This window comes from Erpetoichthys calabaricus, chromosome 8, assembly GCF_900747795.2.
Source record: "Erpetoichthys calabaricus chromosome 8, fErpCal1.3, whole genome shotgun sequence".
Taxonomy (NCBI): Eukaryota; Metazoa; Chordata; class Cladistia; order Polypteriformes; family Polypteridae; genus Erpetoichthys; species Erpetoichthys calabaricus.
Window position 1 is genome coordinate 91,994,367 of NC_041401.2, and position 21,505 is coordinate 92,015,871.

A 21,505-nucleotide genomic window follows, 5' to 3' on the forward strand; every position below is an offset into this window, starting at 1 on the left:
GAATTCATGGTTCCATCTATCACAGCAAGCCTTCCAGGTCCTGAAGCAGCAAAACAACCCCAGACCATCACACTACCACCACCATATTTTACTGTTGGTATGATGTTCTTTTTCTGAAATGCTGTGTTCCTTTTACGCCAGATGTAACGTGACATTTGCCTTCCAAAAAGTTCAACTTTTGTCTCATCAGTCCACAAGGTATTTTCCCAAAAGTCTTGGCAATCATTGAGATGTTTCTTAGCAAAATTGAGACGAGCCCTAATGTTCTTTTTGCTTAACAGTGGTTTGCGTCTTGGAAATCTGCCATGCAGGCCGTTTTTTCCCAGTCTCTTTCTTATGGTGGAGTCGTGAACACTGACCTTAATTGAGGCAAGTGAGGCCTGCAGTTCTTTAGACGTTGTCCTGGGGTCTTTTGTGACCTCTCGGATGAGTCGTCTCTGCGCTCTTGGGGTAATTTTGGTCGGCCGGCCACTCCTGGGAAGGTTCACCACTGTTCCATGTTTTTGCCATTTGTGGATAATGGCTCTCACTGTGGTTCGCTGGAGTCCCAAAGCTTTAGAAATGGCTTTATAACCTTTACCAGACTGATAGATCTCAATTACTTCTGTTCTCATTTGTTCCTGAATTTCTTTGGATCTTGGCATGACGTCTAGCTTTTGAGGTGCTTTTGGTCTACTTCTCTGTGTCAGGCAGCTCCTATTTAAGTGATTTCTTGATTGAAACAGGTGTGGCAGTAATCAGGCCTGGGGGTGGCTACGGAAATTGAACTCAGGTGTGATACACCACAGTTAGGTTATTTTTTAACAAGGGGGCAATTACTTTTTCACACAGGGCCATGTAGGTTTGGATTTTTTTTCTCCCTAAATAATAAAAACCATCATTTAAAAACTGCATTTTGTGTTTACTTGTGTTATATTTGACTAATGGTTAAATGCGTTTGATGATCAGAAACATTTTGTGTGACAAACATGCAAAAGAATAAGAAATCAGGAAGGGGGCAAATAGTTTTTCACACCACTGTACCAACACAAAAAGACATTTCTCTTAAAAACTGTGTGTGCTTTATTGCAAGGATCTAGAATGGGCACTGCTGTGCAACTCTCTATACTTCTTCACTCCTTGTTGCTTTAAGAAAGTGCATGCTGTTATTTATGGTACAGTAATCCCTCACCTATCGCGGGGGTTACGTTCCAGAGCCCCCCCGCGATAGGTGAAATCCGCGAAGTAGCGACCTATATTTATTTTATTATTTATACATATTTTAAGGCTTTATAAACCCTTCCCACACTCTTATAAACCTTTCTCACTCTCTTGTTAACCTTTCCCACACTCTTATAAACACTTCCTATGCTCTTAAACACTTTCTACATTCTTAAACACCTCAGACCAACACTGCACACTGCCTGCACGCAGCGATCAGACGTCAATGTGTCTGCACTCGCTTTGTGAAGGGGGGCAGCTGAACTCACGCTGAGCAGAAATGGACTTTGTGCTGCTTCTGCCAAAATGCCTGCTTGTCGCTCTGCTCGAGGAGTGTGTGTGTGTGTGTGGGTGTGTGAGAGCTGAACGCACCTTCGCTCAAACCCCCCCCCCCCCCCCCTCCCTGGAAGCGCAATAGGCTCCTGCCACTTCGCATTGTCAAGGGGGTGGGGAGCTGAATGAACGCTAAGGAGAAGTGGACTTTGTGCTGGCTTTGTGCTGCTTGTCGCTCTGCGTGTCAATAATTTAAAAGCCTGTACAATCAGGCTTTTAGGTGTACATCACCAATTTTCCTGTCTCACTGTCTTGTCTTGCGTGAAGTTAAAATGTTTTATAATAGTGAGATGTTACTCATATCCTTAGCCCGACATCCACATATCATATGTGTTAACAAAGTGTGTTTTATAAGTTTACATGTGTTTAAAGCATGTGGGATGGGTATTTTAAGGCTTAAACTAAAAAAATGTTTATTTATATGGTCTTTCTATATCACGGATTTTCTCCTGTTGCTGATGGGTCTGGAACATAACTTCCGCGATAGGCGGGCAATCACTTGTATTTAAAAATCCGCGAAGTCGTGAATCCGCGAAAAATGAACCGCGAAGTAGCGAGGGATTACTGTACCTCACTTTATTTCTTTTGTTACTCAATCGCCATTTGAAAAACTATTCAATGTCTAAAACCCAGATTTGTTTTAAACTTTTAGTTAGAGTATGTGTTACGCATTTTTAGGCAACCTACATTTACAAAGGTAAAATTTTGTTTTCTTTGAGGCCAATTAACATAATACCAATATAAAAGAGATTAAGTCATTTTTGTATCACAGATTTACATCGCTATGCTGTTTCAGACATTAAACTGCAACACCTAGTCCTCTTTAATAAAACCCCTGTGTGCGTCCAGTGTCCGTGTGTCTTCTGGTGAAGTGCGCATGCGCGGGGCACGGTGCGATGCTTCAAAGGCCGCCTGACACGTTACACAAGACAGAGAGGGCGGGACCTATAAAATATCCGATCCAATCGGATTTCTGTAAATGAGGTAAGACTTAAAGCAAAAGGCACGAAAAATCCAAATGGGTACTGAGACGCGGGGACCATCTTCCCCAAAGAGGTGGGATTAGTGTTTGTTGCTGTGCAAGTGTTCACTCTGAGGATGTCAGATTTGCGATTAAGAAGCCTGGCCCGGTAAAGTGTCAGTCGTTGAAGGGGTTTTCCTAAATATACGAATTTTCATGATATTACAATACGATGACTTTTAAAAGTAGATTTATTTTCGCGCACATAAAATCCGTTGCTGGGGAGATGCCGCACATACAATAATCAGCTGCAAGCCAGCACGGGTTAAAATACTTGGCTGGGGAACTGCACAGTACTTGCTGGAGAGACGCCACAAGCACGGTTATCAACTACATGCCACACATTACATCAGTTGCTGGGGAGAATCTGCTGATTGCCCACTGTTGTGACAGAAAATTAAATGCATATTACGATATCAAAGCCAGTATTACTGTCAGAGAAAATTACACACATTTTACGGAAATACAAACCAGTATTACTGCGAGAGAAAGTTAAAGGCACACAACACAGTGACGCATATTACAGCCACATACAAGCCAGTATTACTGTAACAGAAAATATTATGGACGTACAAGCCTATGATACTTTTATGGACAGAATTTCTAGGCGCAGCCAGGGTGTTGAGGGGGTCCGGTTTGGTGGGCTCAGGATTGGGTCACTGCTTTTTGCAGATGATGTTGTCCTGTTTGCTTCATCAGGCCGTGATCTTCAGCTCTCTCTGGATCGGTTCGCAGCCGAGTGTGAAGCGGCTGGGATGAGAATCAGCACCTCCAAATCCGAGACCATGGTCCTCAACCGGAAAAGGGTGGAGTGCCCTCTCAGGGTTGGTAGCGAGATCCTGCCCCAAGTGGAGGAGTTCAAGTATCTCGGGGTCTTGTTCACGAGTGAGGGAAGAATGGAGCGTGAGATCGACAGGCGGATCGGTGCGGCATCCACAGTAATGCGGGCGTTGCATCGGTCTGTCGTGGTGAAAAAGGAGCTGAGCCGCAAGGCGAAGCTCTCAATTTACCAGTCGATCTATGTTCCTACCCTCACCTATGGTCATGAGCTATGGGTAGTGACCGAAAGAACGAGATCACGAATACAAGCGGCTGAAATGAGTTTCCTCCGCAGGGTGTCTGGGCTTTCCCTTAAAGATAGGGTGAGAAGCTCAGTCATCCGGGAGGGGCTCAGAGTAGAGCCGCTGCTCCTCCGCATCGAGAGGAGTCAGATGAGGTGGCTGGGGCATCTGATCAGGATGCCTCCTGGACGCCTCCCTGGTGAGGTGTTCCAGGCACGTCCAACCGGGAGGAGGCCCCGGGGAAGACCCAGGACACGCTGGAGGGACTATGTCTCTCAACTGGCCTGGGAACGCCTTGGGATTCTCCCGGAAGAGCTAGAAGAAGTGGCCGGGGAGAGGGAAGTCTGGGCATCTCTGCTGAAGCTGCTGCCCCTGCGACCCGACCTCGGATAAGCGGGAGACGATCGATCGATCGATCGATAGATAACTTTATTAATCCCAGGGGGAAATTCACATACTCCAGCAGCGAAAAATATTAAATTAAAGAGTAATAAAAAAATGCAGGTAAAAAACAGACAATAACTTGAATAATGTTAATATATTAATATTAATATTACTGTGACTATCTACTAACAACATGCCACCTAAAAAAGAAGAAAAAGAAAATGAGCGTCAGAAAAATGCTAAAAGAGAAAGACTCATAACAGCAAATAGATCTATAAAAGAAAAGGAAAATGAGCGTAAAAAAAAATATGATAATCACTACTGTTCTAGCGCCCGTTATTGTAACAGGCTTAATGTCTAGTTAGTCTATAAATTTCAAACATCCTTTAGTAACTAGTACTCTGGCTAATTGATATAGACGAAAAAATGTAACAATGAAAATAAAACTATTTTACAGTATTTTAAAGTTTGTGCAAAGTTTCATGGAGTTTCTAAGGAGCATACTTTTGAGCTCTTTTTTTTTTTTTTTTTTTCATTTGATTCGAGTTGTACTTTGATAGGACGTTTCTGCTTCCTAAATAAATAAAAAAAGTGAAACAATTAAAAATATAAAAAAGTTTGAAAATAAAATATGTATTCAAAATGTATTTTTTTGTATTTTTGTAAGGGAGAATGTTGAGGCTGAGACAGAACATACTAGAGAATTGTGTACAATGGTGATCTTAACTTTCCTATTAATATTTAAGTATGGTTCTACAAAACTCGATGTAGTACCATGTTTTAATATTATTTAAAAGCAAACACTCCAGATAAATAACAGTGAACTTGTTTTAAAATTACATCACACAGGCTTAACCGAGGATACAAAGATAACCCCCTATGTTATATCGCCTGAGTCATAAGCAGCAGCTTGATACTGTATCTTGTTCTCGGTCATGAAACTGCCTTTTCTCAGTTTCAGACTGTTGCCTTGTCCACAGCTCACTGTTGGCTGGTATTATAAATCATTAAACATTTAGCAACAACAGTAAAGCATCAAAAGCTGTTCTCTTAACCCATGTCTATTTAACACCACTTGCAGGCAGAACTGGAAAGCTGTCAAGCTACACCTCATCAGCTTTCATCAGTGTTCATATAAATATCCACTGCTGAATAGCAGGACAAAAACAACATCTATTATTTACTAACTACGAGGTAGCTGTGCACAAGAACACAAAGAACAGCAAGCCAATTTGATACACATTAAAGTTGACTTGTATACAGTATATTGATCACTTAAACTAAAAAAATTAAAATCCGAATTTACTTATAACATCCAAATTCAATGTTAAAAAGCAAAGTACTCAAATTCTTAATTTATATAAATTCATAGAAAAATGTTGAGAAGTTAGATATTAATAAAATTAAAATAAAGTTAAGCAATATGAATTGTTGGACTTGCTACTTTATTAGTAAACAACTTTTTTTCTAGTATGACACAGGGTATTAGCTGGTGTTCCTCTATGATTTTTCCTTATGTTCTACATTAAAGTGTTAAACTTTTTTTATAATGAAACTACAGACCACAGGTGTTTCCTGTTAATTTTTATTGACAAAATGAAATTCTGTGGGCTTATTGCTAAGTGACAATGAAAATACTAAAATGTACCTTAAAATACATACTTTTAAGTAATAAAATATGTACAGAAATTATTTATCCATAATACAGAATATCAGAAACAAAACTTAATTAAAATATTGGCTTTCACCATTAGTTTAATAAGAATACATACACACACTGATTCAATTAAGTCATACTGGTAGTTAACCACAGCTTAATTGTACCTATACCGTATAGTTCTGAATAATTTTTAATCATTAATTGAACTACAGCGGTTTCTCTTTTAAAATACACATTTACATAAGCGTGTGCTATTTTTTCAGCATAGCAGCTAAATATTCCTTACTCTTTCAAATTCTTCTTTACCTTTTTTATTCCAAATGAAAATAAGAGCTGTTGTACTAAACACAAGCTCTGTCACTGTCCATATAAGCAGAGTCCATTTAAATTAAAGGACATAATAAAACGGATGAATTCATCAAAGTAGCTTCTCTCTCCGATTGTAAAGGATTGCTCCTCAGATTCCAGGCTCGCAGTTTTTTTATTCCACTTTCTTTAATGTAAAAGTTTATATTATGCTTGTCCCTCCCTCTCTGGTAACGTCTTCCTTGATGCTCTCGGTTTATATGAAGTTCTCAGCAAAAAGATGTGCTTGCTCAACTACTGTAATACTTTGCATAAAGGAGCGCTGCACCTAAATTACTGTAAAGCTTAGAAAAGCAAATGCTGATTTAAAAGAAAAAATAAATCTTGATTGGCCAATTTACCAATCACCAGTCAAGTCACTTGTAGTAAAAATCGGCCAGTTCACGTTGGTTGCCAATCCACTAAAGCATGATTACAATCATACAGCCGCTGGCTCAAATTGTAGCAAGGTTGTGATACTTTGGAAAACTATTCTGAGAATTTCTAAGGGAGTCTTGTTATTGGTCATTCCCCGCAATTGACAGTCATATACAGGTGCATCTTGATAAATTAGAATATCATCGAAAAGTTAATTTCAGTAATTCAATTAAAAATGTGAAACTCATTAAATAGATTCATTACACACTGATATATTTCAAGCATTTATTTCTTTTCATTTTGCAGATTATGGCTTGCAGTTAATGAAAACTCAAAATTAGAAAATTAGAATATTACACAAGACCAATAAAAATATGATTTTTAATACAAAAATGTTGGCCTACTGCAAAGTCTGTCCATGTATGCACTCAATACTTAGTCGGGGCTCCTTTTGCATGAATTACTGCATCAGTGTTGGGTCTGGTGTCTCATCTTCCTCTTGATAATATCCCATAGATTCTCTATGGAGTTTAGGTCAGGCGAGTTTGCTGGCCAGTCAAGCACTGTGATACCATGGTCATTAAACCAGGTACTGGTACGTGGACATTGGACTTGATAAAACACAGTGGACCAACACCACCAGATGGCATGGCTCCCCAAATCATCACTGACTGTGGAAACTTCGCACTGGACCTCAAGCAACTTAGATTCTGTGCCTTTCCACTCTTCCTCCAGACTCTGGGACCTTGATTTCCAAATGAAATGCAAAATTTACTTTCATCTGACCACGGAGCATTGGACCACTGAGCAACAGTCCAATCCGTTTTCTCCTTAGTCCAGTCAAGATGCTTCTGACTTTGTCTCTGGTTCAGGAGTGGCTTGACACAAGGAATGCGACAGTTGTAGCCCAAGTCCCAGATACGTCTGTGAGTGGCGGCTCTTGAAGCACTGACTCCAGCCACAGTCCACTCCTTGTGAATCTCCCCCAAATTCTTGAATGGGCTGTGCTTTACTATCCTCTTAAGGCTACGGTTATCCCTGTTGCTTGTGCACCTTTTTCTGCCACATGTTTTCCTTCCGGGCGGCACGGTGGCGCAGTGGGTAGCGCTGCTGCCTCGCAGTTGGGAGACCTGGGTTCACTTCCCGGGTCCTCCCTGCATGGAGTTTGCATGTTCTCCCAGTGTCTGCGTGGGTTTCCTCTGGGCGCTCCGGTTTCCTCCCACAGTCCAAAGACATGCAGGTTAGGTGGATTGGTGATTCTAAATTGGCCCTAGTGTGTGCTTGGTGTGTGGGTGTGTTTGTGTGTGTCCTGTGGTGGGTTGGCACCCTGCCCGGGATTGGTTCCTGCCTTGTGCCCTGTGCTGGCTGGGATTGGCTCCAGCAGACCCCCATGACCCTGTGTTCGGATTCAGCGGGTTGGAAAATTGATGGATGGATGTTTTCCTTCCACTCAACTTTCCATTAATATGCTTGGATACGGCACTCTGAACAGCCAGCTTCTTTAGCAATGACCTTTTATGGCTTACCCTCCTTGTGGAGGGGTCAATGACGGTCTTTTGGACAACTGTCAAGTCAGCTGTCTTCCCCATGATTGTGTGGCCTACTGAACCAGACTGAGACCATTTAAAGGCCCAGGTCACCTTTGCAGGTGTTTTGGGTTAATTAGCTGAGTGGAGTGTGACACCATGAGTCTACAATATTGAACTCTTTCACAATATTCTAATTTTGTAAGATACTGAATTTTGGGTTTTCATTAGCTATAAGCCATAATCAGCAATATGAAAAGAAAAAAATGCTTCAGATATATCACTGTGTGTAATGAATCTATTTAAGAGTTTTACTTTTTGAATTGAATTAGAGAAATAAATTAACATTTTGATGATATTCTAATTTATTGAGATGCACCTGTAACACGACATCCTCAAAGGCAATCAGATGCAACAACTGCAGTAACATGCTGTTCTACTCTATTATATAATGCAACATCGTCTTTAAACCAAGCTAACCTCCTTTAGTGTCTCTTGTGTTAAGCTGTTATGATCCGAAATAAAGTGTTAAGCCTGAATAATACTCTAGACAGTATTCTGCTGCTGTCTGCTGGATAAAATAACATCATGCTACAAAAAAAGTCATTAAGAGTTTTGCTACTCCATGGTAACTCAAACATTGATAAGAGTGACAAAGCCTGCAATCAAAGCACATAAATGCATGTAAAAGAAAAGAAGTAAAGACAGTTTTATAACAAACTATAACTGAACCATTAGTTGAACCAAGCGACAGGGATGACAATGCGATTTGGTTATTAGATGTTGACAAGTACGGTGAAATTGATGCACAAGGTACTATATGACCAAAAAACCGTGATATCCCTTGGTGCCTTCAATCATATAAAGCTGCAGTAAGGTGCAGGATCTATGTGGCAAAAAAGCAAAATAAGTGCAATCAGGTGGAAGAACAAGACAGACATTAGCCTACTAAGCACTGTCCAGAGTGCAGCAACTATCAATATTCATGTTAAGGAAATGTAGAAGATACTCCGGTTTGTGCTGTGGTAGCCTACAATAATGCAAGGGGCATGTCAATCCTGTCGATCAGACACTAACATTCTACCCTCATGCCCAAGTAACAGGGGGTGGGGGTGGAAATAAAAACACTTATCTACGGCCCCGAATGCAATGTTGTGCAATGGTGACACATATCACACACGTAGGATATGTACTAAATCACTACAGTAGTGTACAGCACACATACCTTTCCTACTGTACTTTGTTAATATTTTGGTATATATTTGTTACAAGTAATAACATTTCTTCCTGTTGAAAAATGTTAATGTTTTTGGCTCATTTTTCCAGGTGTAAACTTAATGTTAAGGAGTATCAAACGTATGCCTGGCTCTGCTGAGGTAAGTGATACCACCCTCGGTTGAGAGGGGTGCTTTCTCCAACAGTATCTTTCTTCTGCAGCTCAAGAAAATACCAAAGAGGGAGGGAGCCTAGCCCCGGCAGGCCCCACCCCTTCTGTTCATACACCATAAATGTGGGCAGTCCCAGAAAGGTGGTATCTCATTTTGCCCACACCCTCAATGAGGACACAGAGACAAATGTGTTTTGTGCCATGGCCATTTTTCTGTCAAATGCTGCATTGCCAATTAAAGTGGGTTGCCTGACTGGTGCCCCAATAATTTTTCTGGCTTTCGGTGGTCTGCCCACCAGGTCGGTCAGAAGAGTTCAAGATGAGAAAGCAAAATGAACACTGTCAAATACTGGGCATCAACCACAAGAGTTACATAATCAAATTATGTTGTAAAAATTAAATAGTTCAAGCCATGATTCAAACAGTTTTTGAAATGTTTCAATTTCCTAAATTTAATTGAGTTAATACTGCATATTTCTAAAAAAAAAAAAAATCCAGCATGTGTCATATTTATAAATATGGCAGAGGACAAACAACAGGAACTGGCTTGGCAGATTATACTGTGAACAAGTCGTATGTTCGCTAACTTGCGATGGCCTTCAGTGACTCAAAAGTGGCGGAGAAATAGGGCTGTGGAGTCAGTTGATAAATCCTTCGACTCCGACTCCTTAGTTTCCGGTACTTCTGACTCCGACTTCTCTGTATTTAATATGCTAATGTATTTTCCATGTTGATTGAAGGCAACATACACGCCATTTAGCCAGAGAACTACTGGCTAGGAAGCTGAATCTCTACCGTACTGGCCAGTTTAAACAAAAGACAAGAACCCCTGAACACACATCAGGTCATAGCACACACTTCCACCTACAGTGCATCCAGAAAGTATTCACAGCGCATGACTTTTTCCACATTTTGTTATGTTACAGCCTTATTCCAAAATGGATCAAATTCATTTTTTTCCTCAGAATTCTGCACACAACACCTCATAATGACAATGTGAAAAAAGTTTACTTGAGGTTCTTGCAAATTTATTAAAAATAAACAAACTGAGAAATCCCATGTACATAAGTATTCACAGCCTTTTCTCAATACTTTGTCGATGCACCTTTGGCAGCAATTACAGCCTCAAGTCTTGTTGAATATGATGCCACAAGCTTGGCACACCTATCCTTGGCCAGTTTCGCCCATTCCTCTTTGCAGCACTTCTCAAGCTCCATCAGGTTGGATGGGAAGCGTCGGTGCACAGCCATTTTAAGATCTCTCCAGAGATGTTCAATCGGATTCAAGTCTGGGCTCTGGCTGGGCCACTCAAGGACATTCACAGAGTTGTCCTGAAGCCACTCCTTTGATATCTTGGCTGTGTGCTTAGGGTCGTTGTCCTGCTGAAAGATGAACCGTCGCCCCAGTCGGAGGTCAAGAGCGCTATGGAGCAGGTTTTCATCCAGGATGTCTCTGTACATTGCTGCAGTCATCTTTCCCTTTATCCTGACTAGTCTTCCAGTTCCTGCCGCTGAAAAACATCCCCACAGCATGATGCTGCCACCACCATGCTTCACTATAGCGATGGTGCCAGGTTTCCTCCAAACGTGACGCCTGGCATTCACACCAAAGAGTTCAATCTTTGTCTCATCAGACCAGAGAATTTTCTTTCTCATGGTCTGAGTCTCCTTCAGGTGCCTTTTGGCAAACTCCAGGTGGGCTGCCATGTGCCTTTTACTAAGGAGTGGCTTCCGTCTGGCCACTCTGCCATACAGGCCTGATTGGTGGATTGCTGCAGAGATGGTTGTCCTTCTGGAAGGTTCTCCTCTCTCCACAGAGGACCTCTGGAGCTCTGACAGAGTGACCATCGTGTTCTTGGTCACCTCCCTGACTAAGGCCCTTCTCCCCTGATCGCACAGTTTAGATGGCCGGCCAGCTCTAGGAAGAGTCCTGGTGGTTTTGAACTTCTTCCACTTACGGATGATGGAGGCCACTGTGCTCATTGGGACCTTCAAAGCAGCAGAAATTTTTCTGTAACCTTCCCCAGATTTGTGCCTAGAGACAATCCTGTCTCGGAGGTCTACAGACAATTCCTTTGACTTCATGCTTGGTTTGTGCTCTGACATGAACTGTCAACTGTGGGACCTTATATAGACAGGTGTGTGCCTTTCCTAATCATGTCCAGTCAACTGAATTTACCACAGGTGGACTCCAATTAAGCTGCAGAAACATCTCAAGGATGATCAGGGGAAACAGGATGCACCTGAGCTCAATTTTGAGCTTCATGGCAAAGGCTGTGAATACTTATGTACATGTGCTTTCTCAATTTTTTTTATTTTTAATAAATTTGCAAAAACCTCAAGTAAACATTTTCACGTTGTCATTATGGGGTGTTGTGTGTAGAATTCTGAGGAAAAAATTAATTTAATCCATTCTGGAATAAGGCTGTAACATAACAAAATGTGGAAAAAGTGATCCACTGTGAATACTTTCCAGCTGCACTGTAAATCATTATACTTGTTTACACTCATTAACTTGTTAAACACATTACATCTGAAATAAAATGAAAACACTTTTTGTAATGTACCATAATCCTGATTACAATATGTGAATGTCAGGTTGTATAATAGCTCAGCTGAACTTCACACTAGTAGTACCATAACTATGCACTGGGCTTTATTCTTACATCAGAGAAGTACTTAATTATGACACTTGTTTGTGAAATGGGGACATTTGAACTTGCAGCATTTTTTTTCATTACAATTTAAATTTATTAGGAATTGGTACATTTTTGCCGACCCCTACTCCAGGTACCCAAAATTGTCTGAGACTCCAACTCCCCAGCCCTGCTGAGAAACACTGCTTTAGATGTACAGTATGTGTCTATGCCTAACTCTGCGCCCAGGGCTACCAGCTACTGTCCAGGGCTACCGTCCCCTTCCCCATAACTTAGTGCAGGAAGAAGCTGGTAAGAAAATGTATATTTATGTAACTTACTCCAGATATAAAGTGCAAGAAAAAAGCAATAAGAAAAATAAGTAAATAAATGCACTGAAATCCTATAGGGCAACTGCAACAGAAGCAGGAGATGATGGGTGAACTGTAGCACAAAAACACCAATCTAGTGTACAAAAGTAAGGCTTCCTCTGTGTCCAGTGTTAAACAAAAATTGTTTCAAGAACTGTAATGAAAAATAATTTTCAAAGTAAAGGTTTTGATAAATACCGAGTTACAAATTGTTTACTTGTTGCTTCAGAGTGATAAAGTATTGGTATGTATTTGCATTTCTTTTTTTCTAAAAAAAAATAAATTAAAAAAATAACCAACTGCAATATGAGTTTTGAGAGATTCTTTAGATGCAAGAGACTAAATGCTTCCAGAAAGGGACAGGGGGACACCTTGTGCTGAACAGTGTAACTTTGCAATGCTGTGGGATATGACATCTAAACTTACCACAATGAAAGATTGGAGCACTACAGAAATTTGATTCCTGAATTAGGCATCATAAAATGTCTTGGTTATGTACTGTAAAATCTAGTTTTTGGAGAGAAAGCCCTAAAGTGCCAAATTTTTTGTTTTATTTAGTTGATATGGATGTAAAGAAAGGATTTTAATCATACACTTTCTTTTAAAAATGTGAAGTGTTCTACTTTTTAGCCATATGCAGTTTTATTACATAAGCAGAGTAATTTTTGGATATGTAATTTGTGTGCAATGATGCCAAAAATTCCTCTGTGCATAAGGGGTTAGTTAGAACCCATTTATCTGTTGCCAAACCTATATTTTTAGGCTTAATTTTAGTTAACTCGCTTGTCACTATTAAGAACCATTAATTGCCACTTCTGCTAGATGGATTGGAAAGGATACCCTTGAACCTATGCAAAAATTGAAAAAAAAAAACTTGGGCTCTATCACATGAAAGCACAAGTGAATTACAAGGGCCAGCATTCTGTATGTTATTTAAAGAGGGATAGATAGATAGATAGATACAATGGTGGTCCAGAAAGAGTGATATATCAGTACCAATGGTCACTGAATTTGTTGTAACAATTATAAAATTAGATTACCAAAATGTTCTTTTACAAAAAACGATTAATCAAAACCAGAATACCAAAAGAATTTTTATCAAACTATAAATTTGGCAGTCTATATATTTAACATCTCTGTGCAGAGTAAAATTAATTTTTTCCAACAATGTTTACAGACTGATTATTTCACATTACATTGACTATATCACAATTCTAGCGGATCACAAGTTTACATACACTTTGATAACTGTGCCTTTACACAGCTTGGAAAATTCCAGAAAATGAAGTCAAGCCTTTGGGCATTTAGACAATTAACTTCTGATAGTCAGTTAGGCTAACTGGAGTTAATACGTGGATGGATATATGTTAAGGCCTATCATCATACTTGCTACCTCTTTTCTTGATATAAGGGGAAAATCAAAAGAAATCAGCCAAGGCCTCAGAAATAAATTATGGACCTCTACAAATCTTCTTCATCCTTGGGAACAACTTCCAAACACCTGAAGGTTCCATGTCCATCTGTACAAATAAATAATACGCAAGTATAAACACCATGGGACCACACAGCTGTCATACTGCTCAGGAAGGAGACACATTCTGTCTTCTAGAGAAGAACGCACTTTGGCATATGTGTAAATCAATCCCCTCCCCCCCAAAAAAAATAAATAAAGGACCTTGTGAAAATAATGGTGGAAACAGGTAGACAAGTATCTATATCCATAGTAAACAAGTCTTATATAAACATAACCTGAAAGGCTGCTCAGCAAGGAAGAAGCCACTGCTCCAAATCCAGCATAAAAAATCCAGACTGAAGTTTGCAATGGCACATGAGGACAAAGATCTTTCCTTCTGGAAAAAAGCCCTCTGCTCTGATGAATCCAAGATCGAAGTGTTCGGTCGTAATGACCATAGTTATGTCTGGAGGGAAAAGGGTGAGGCTTTTAAGCCAAAATTCACCATCCTAAACATTAAGCATGGGGGTAGGAGCATCATATTGTGGGGGTGCTTTGGTGCAGGTGGGACTGGTGCACTTCACAAAACAGATGACATCATGAGGAAGGTAAATTATGAAGATAAACTGCAGCAACATCTCAAGAGCTCAGCAAAGAAGTTGAAGCTCGGTAGCAAATGGGACTTCCAAATGGACAATGACCCCAAGCATATCTCCAAACATGTGGCAAAATGGCTTAAGGACAATAATATCAAGGTACTGAAGTGTCCATCACAAAGCCCTGACCTCAATCCAAATGAAAATTTGTGGGAAGAACTGAAAAAGCTTGTGCATGCAAGGAGGCCTGCGAACCTGTCCCAGTTATACCAGTTCTGTCTGTATGGAAGGTATTTTCTGCAAAAAAGAAATTAAAATTATAAAAAGAAAAAGCAATCTGTCTTTTGTAATTTCAGTTTCAAAGTCTAAATGCTGCAAATATTAAAAATAAAATTAAACTACACGATTTGCAATTGAAAAGTCTATGCACAACAATGCTGCAAAAATTAAAAACATCAGAATTTGCAATTTCATTTTTAGCCTGAAAAACAATGAAGCAGCAAAAATGAAAAGTAAAACGCAAATAAGCACTGACGCCTCCTGCTGCTCATTGAATTTTCATTTTCCAGTTCTCAACATGTAAATCGCAATACACCAGTGGACAGGCTTTGCACATTGACTTCCCACAATTCCTTGTTCTTCAGCTGTAGCCACTTTGATTGATACATTACTTTTCACTTTGACTGTGATTAATTCAAGTGATTTTGATCTTTTCTCCCAAAATCTGAAGACCACATTAAGTGTAGTTCTGAAGTGATTAATGTGCTATTTAATTACAATACGACAAAAATTAGCCTTTAGTATGTCATAATTTACCCCACTACAGTTTTCAGCACATCCTCCTCCATCCCACTGTCCTGTAGCTAATCGATGACTCGATCGGACTCTGTTATAACTTTTAAAAATAAGGAACTGCGCCAGTGACTATTTTATTCACTATGAAGACCTTCCATAATCCATAACTTTCATTTAATTCATGCTTCGTTTATCATTTATAAGATTTTTAATACACCTCATTGAGAAATACCGGTCATATTTGTTAGTCATATACCTATCAATTAAAGAAAAAGCAAAATACTCCATGTGTATTATTGCTGAATCAGACTGACTTATCGAACTCCGATTTTGATGTACCTGATCTGGAGATCGAAAACGAAAGTCAGGTACCTGCATCAGCTGATCAGCCCCCAGCTGCTTGTGATGCTGATGTGCCTAAAGCAACAATCACCATGGAGGACTACACAGACAATTTTCAAACTCCAAATTTGATGCCAACAATCTGGAAATTGAAGACGAAAGACAGGTTCCTGCATCAGCTGATCAGCCCCTAGCTGTCTGTAGTGCTGAAAATGCTTGAGTAGCCGATGTGCCTACAGCAACGTTAACCTTGGGAGGACTGGACAGACACAAATTTGTGACAGCCAAGTTGACAACTGGACTTCATCAAACGACACAGCATGCTAGCAGTGACTACGGATTACCAACCACTTGACTACTTCAAGATGTTTTTTCCAGAAATAACCTTTCAGCTTATTAGTAAGGAGACAAACAAGTATGTACTAAGTATGTGAATTTACATACTGTAGTGGCTCATGGAACATGACAGTCACATTTGTCATAAATAAGTTTCTGTTCATTCATGTGTGAAACCGATGCTTTGTGTACTTTTAACTTTTTTTTGGAAAAATATTCAGCACTGGGAGAAAAAGGGGAAAAAATGAATTAGCTCTAAAAGAGTTAAGAAATGTGATTAATAAGTACAAATTGAAGTGTTTTGTCACACAAATCTGTAAAAAAAAATGTATATTTACATAAAGGGAAAGCAGAATGAAATGACTGGACTTAAAATACACTTTCAAGAACAGTGTATATTGTTTTGGGCTTTGACAAAGAAATGTGCATTACATTGAAACTGTGACACTAAACACAAAAACAAACACTCAGATTGTGAAGGGTGAGGTTTTTAACATCTACAATGTAATAAACTAAGGTCCGTATGCCAAGTCCCTCAGAGCAATCCGAGTGGTCAATGAAGCTTTCGCTACACAAAGAGGAAGTGCGAGTGTGAGACACATGAGGAATAGATAGATAGATAGATAGATAGATAGATAGATAGATAGATAGATAGATAGATACTTTATAAAGGGGTAGAAGGCGTGCAGAGTCTCGCCATCAAAGATGGGAAGCTTAAAAACCGACAAGAGGCAAGCAAGGTACCCCAAAAATAATGAGTCTGGGAAGCGGGCTTTAAGAGACGATGCCCAAGAAAATTAGAGCCGATGAAGAGCGGTTTATACACACACACACACACAAAAATACTGAGGAGATGAGCTGAAGGTGCACATAGGTGGAAGAGGTAGCAAATATTTAAATTGTCCTATTACCTGTCTTCTACAGGTACCATAGCTAGGATAACATTTTAAGAAACAAGTTTCAGTTCTGTTACTTTCCTTGGATAAGTTACTGGACATGACCTCACTTATGCACCTTGAATTCAGGACAAGAAGTTTTACAGAGAAAGCAGGTAAACTTCAGGCATTTGTTTATTCTCCTATTTTGCACTTTTTAATTTAACTTTGCTGTGTTTAAAAAAATCAAATATTTAAAAGGGAAACCGTAAGATCTAAGCATCTTAATGCTTAATCAATCATTCCAAAAAATGGAGGTATATATCATGTGTCGCTCAAATATATGAAAATATTTCACCTGATCAGCACTCTTCTTCATTTTCTACTCCAAAAGTCTGATGATTCAATACTGACCCACTTCCCTTTATATACCAGAATCACCACACAATATCTTTAATCCTCAGGAATCCTCCCTTCACACACATTCATACTGCACAGGACTGTCAACCATTCAACTGCAGGACCTTCCCCGGTCTTCAACATTTCTAACACCACAACAGTTTGTCCCACTGCCTTTCTCTTCAATCTTTTTCAGAGCTTTAGTGACTTCCTATTTTGAAAGCTTACAGACATATCTTATTTTCAACTATTCTATTTTCATCCAGGCCTACAGTATCCACAAAGCTAATCTGAAATGAACAGCAACACAAACCATTGCAAACACTTTACTTGTGACATACATATTAAATCACATATACACAAGTGTATGGTGCACAAGGTGCACAGTAACTGCCACCACCTAGTAGATAGATAGATACTTTATTAATCCCAAGGGGAAATTCACAATCCCAGTAGTAGTATTACCCACCCATCCCATAAACAAAGAATCCAACCAAACAGTGGCAGACAAAACTGAATAAAGGGATATGAACATAAAACAGCCAAAGGAAAACAAGACACAGCCACACTACAGGCTACAATGGCAATATGCACAAGGCACAATGTTTAATGAGCCTGGGTCTGGTTAATCTTAGGATAAAGGGAAAACAGAAGTAAACACACTGAAGACGAATGCAGGATACAGTGCCATTCACCTGCATGGGATATTAACGGTTGAAGTCAAGAAAATTCTGCAATTGAATCTCAAATTCTAAGGCATCCAAGACCTCTAAATTAATATGGAAATCTCAGCAAAATTCAAACTGACATGGCATCAGACAGTTATTGACTGAGGTTAAATGACACCAGGATGACTACTCTGCAAGATGCTGACTTTCTAACTACATTTCCAAAACATGTTTAATACATTTTGGATTGAGCATATCAGTGAAAACAGTCACACTGAGTATATTCAGAAGAAGAGTTGTGTATATCATCCATCACAAGAAGCACTCTGACTAAAGGGTCTTTAGTGGTGATGTTCACAGAGCACAAGCACAACTTAAAAAACAATTATACACATACACCCCTTTATTTGGATTAAGTTCATCCTCTCGTGTGTTATGCGACTTTCCTATGGGTAATCCAGTTTCTGATTACGCTTTTGTTAACTAGCAACTCTAAACAAGCTCAAATTGAGTAGGTGCCCCACGAAGTTTGCTCAGGAGTGGTTTTTCTCTTGCACTCAACGAGTAACCTCGACAAACAGACCTGGAAAACATGCGCAGGCACGGACATGGGATGGAGCTTGCATTCAGAAAATTGAGTAAGGATATTAGATTTACCCTGAGAATACCTGTTACAATATTTCTTTTTCCTCGACCTTATGTAAACACATTCTTTCCAATCTTGGGCAAATAAGCAGTTATCAGTTTTTCCATGTAGCAAAAAAAAAAAAAAACACCTCTGGAAAAAAGTATTTTAGCAAGTTAACTATCAAACTGCAATCAACTCTCTCCTAGGGCAAAGGGACTGAATAAATGCACCTGATTCAAAGGAAAAGTGGCCAAGTTTGCCCTCCAACAGGTTGCACCACAAGGTCAAAGGTGCTAAACAGGTTGAGATCGTGTCCTTGACAGAACGTATCAAAAAAAGAAATGACAAGCGCGAATTGAAAAGTAGCTCGAAATCCCCGACCTCAGCCGACCTCGGGCTCTAAGGCGGCAAAAGTAACTAAACTCGCACCATTTTTAACTTGCTTAAATGCTTATGAAAAAGAAAACACGTAAACCAATCCGCGCTGGAAAGGCATGGCACTCTCGTATCAGACGCATACACCAATGTGCTGGTGTTCACCTTACATGCTAAGGACAAAGGTAACGACAAGAGTTTCTGGAGAGGAAAGTTTATTTTTCGCGTTGCAAGTTTAAAATCCACCAAACTTGGATCACTCCACCACTTTTTAAGGACAGGGCGGAGGAAAACTTCAGGAGCCGAACACCGCTGGCCATGAAGTACCACGAAAGGCTACATTCGCGAAAGGCGGCGAGGCTCAGGTTCTCACAGGAAGTCTGGGAATGAACCTGGCCCTTATTTGGTCTATGATGAGCCACTGAAAAGGAAAGGGCACAAAAAAAAAAAAAAACACCAACCAGGGCCAAGATATTCCCAGACTTCCAATAAACCGCGATTACAAAAACATCGTGCTAGTAAGTTTAAAGAAGTTCTAGTCTGCCGCTGCTTTTACATTTTTCTATTGAAACGTGCACGGCAACGCGACCGAGAGCGGAGCGCCAAAGGCCTACAAAATAAACAGACCAAAGCGTGGGGTAGACACCAGTGGGCGCCACGACCTTGGGGGCTCACATCAAGGGGTCACCGTCAACTGAAACACGCCACTTCGAACTCAGCGAAGGGCACATGGGTCGCGAGAGTGGCGTGGATCCTGTGCCGTATTGTGCTCCGCCTCCTCAACGCGACCCGACAGACAGCGAGAGCAAGCGACACAGATAAAGAAAGCAAGTAAGCAAGCAGGCCTGGGCAGGGAGTGAGGAAGCCGCCGGAGTCGCCGCCACTGCCACTCGCTCACTGGGGCCTCAGCCTGCACTGGTAACGGGACGGGGCACCTGCGCCACCATGTTCAATGTCAAAGCGCACAGTTTGTCTTTCGCTTTCACAAGCACTGCCGGGAATACATGGCAGCAGGCATGAGAGACAAGCGCGCACTTACTCCATCCCACTACTGCTACTAAGCGACTCACAAAGCAGATTATACTCACGGGTTTCGTCTGCAGCGTGAAGATAAGTGTCGCCCGCTCCTCCCCACGTGCTGCCTCACGGAACAGACACAACAGCTGATCAAACCTCGCGAGCACACTCGCTCCGCCCATTCAGGATCATCACGCCTCGCGAGACTCTGCTCTTCATCAATATGGCAGAAAAAAAGAAAGGACGTGACGAGGTTATGGCGGGATTTCCGATTTAGCTAAAGTTAGTAAATAAAAGAAAGAAAGATAAAAAACGCTCTGATTCATTATCAGCGCTGAACAGTTTTGGTAAATCAGAGGGACGTGAATGTTTTTATTGATCATTGAGCAGTAATTTTGGTGACTGCTGGATCACGGTGTGTGTGAGTTTTGCTTAAAAGTTCCAGTTTATGCGGAGGGAAATGTGATTGCCGATCTTTTTGCCAAACAGTCATTAAGGTCATTGATTTTGCCGTGCCTTTACCAACAAGGGAGGCAAAATCGGTAACTGAAAAAAATCCATTCGGAATATCCAGTGGATTATTGGAAAGGGGTGCACTTGTTAAACATCCAAAAAGAGGTGGGAATAATAGGAGGAAAGAAGTAATACTGACGCAGATTAGTATTAGTTTGGATGGAATAACACATTTAAAATGAATAAGCTTCAGACATGTTATCACTGCAAACTAAGAAAAGTGAATAAGAAGATGAGACAGGCTATTGCAGAAAGTGTAACGAGCCAGAGAATGGGCCGCATGTTTTATTTGACTCCTTGTCATACAAGGTCTATCGAAGATACTTCATTGCTGAAGACACTGGGACTTGAGTAGGTTTCTTTACAGGATGCTTTAAAAAGGACTTGCCATCACATGAATACATTATTGTCTATTTGGGCTTTAAAATATATTACTTATTAAAGACAGGTAATAGAATATTGCTGTCTGTCTTACATATAAACGTCTATGCGTGTAAGTGTGTGTGTCTGTCCGCACGCCACTAATAACACAAGCAGGGCCAGCACATCAGCAAAACGAAACCTCAGAAGAGAGATAAAGTCGCTTAGTCGCTAACATGGGCAAAACAGTATTCCTTTTACTTTTCCTCCCGCCGCGAGGAGAGCACGTCGGCAAAACGAAACCTCCTAGGATAGAGATGCCCAGAATAGTTCCTTTCAATTACTTGACATCTGTACATTTCAGTTTTTGTTCTGACGATTTCAATAGTTTCTAGGACCCTGGGCTTTTTACAGCATGGTCTTACACAGCTAGGTACTGTATATAATAAAATGCTACAGTCTCTGTGTGTGTTTGTGTGTGTGTGAGGTTCCTCAGAGCAATCTGATTGGTCAGTTTCGCTTTGGTTGCTGAGTCAAATGCAACTGAGGCAGGAAGCACCAAGTAGAGAGGTTGACACGCATGAGGACACCGAAGAAAGGCATTGGAGAAATGTTGAGAGTCATCTTCAAATATGGGAACCACTCAAAGAATGCACATTCTATTTTCACAGTGGATTATGGGGTCCCCCATCTGTCATTGGTGGTAATTAAAATGCAGACAGGAGGCAAGCAAGGTGCCTCGAAATGATAGGGTCTGAGAACCAGGTTTTATGGGAACACATTGGACAGAGGGAGCATCGGTCAAGACAGGTTCAATACTGAAGAAATGATGAGGGTGCACAAAAGG

General features: G+C 40.4%; 1 protein-coding gene across 2 annotated transcripts in view; it reads right to left on the minus strand.

Annotated features, from left to right (window-relative positions):
- The window catches only part of akap1b (A kinase (PRKA) anchor protein 1b), a 145,694-nt gene extending 125,728 nt beyond the window's left edge, over positions 1-19,966 (minus strand). For both annotated transcript variants that reach the window (XM_028807090.2, XM_051931225.1), the window contains exon 1: positions 19,857-19,966. The gene's annotated coding sequence lies outside the window, so the exon portion shown is untranslated. The remainder of the gene's footprint in view (positions 1-19,856) is intronic.
- Between the last annotated feature and the right edge of the window lie 1,539 nt (positions 19,967-21,505).